This window comes from Penaeus monodon, chromosome 21, assembly GCF_015228065.2.
Source record: "Penaeus monodon isolate SGIC_2016 chromosome 21, NSTDA_Pmon_1, whole genome shotgun sequence".
NCBI classification, from domain to species: Eukaryota; Metazoa; Arthropoda; class Malacostraca; order Decapoda; family Penaeidae; genus Penaeus; species Penaeus monodon.
The window spans coordinates 40,331,234-40,331,864 of record NC_051406.1 but is presented as its reverse complement, the minus strand read 5'-3'; positions in this window follow the sequence as shown (position 1 = coordinate 40,331,864).

The following is a 631-nucleotide window of genomic DNA, read 5'->3' as shown; positions in this document are numbered from 1 at the left end:
AATCCGACCAAAGAAACCGTAAAGTTCCGATAATGGGGAAAAAAAGCCGGAAAAGACCAAGAAATGAAGATGACTTTAACCGAAGAGGAGAGGGAGGCGGAGGAGGCGAGAGGGAGCCGGAGGAGGCGAGAGGGAGCCGGAGGAGGCGAGAGGGAGCCGGAGGAGGCGAGAGGGAGGCGGAGGAGGCGAGAGGGAGGCGGAGGAGGCGAGAGGGAGGCGGAGGAGGCGAGAGGGAGGCGGAGGAGGCGAGAGGGAGGCGGAGGAGGCGAGAGGGAGCCGGAGGAGGCGAGAGGGAGCCGGAGGAGGCGAGAGGGAGCCGGAGGAGGCGAGAGGGAGCCGGAGGAGGCGAGAGGGAGCCGGAGGAGGCGAGAGGGGCCAGAGGCGAGAGAGCCGGAGGAGGCGAGAGGGAGCCGGAGGAGGCGAGAGGGAGGCGGAGGAGGCGAGAGGGAGGCGGAGGAGGCGAGAGGGAGGCGGAGGAGGCGAGAGGGAGGCGGAGGAGGCGAGAGGGAGGCGGAGGAGGCGAGAGGGAGCCGGAGGAGGCGAGAGGGAGCCGGAGGAGGTGAGGGTGACACCGGCCGCTGAACAGGGAACCGCGGCGAGTTGACCACGAGGAAGACTTTCTCTTTTTAAG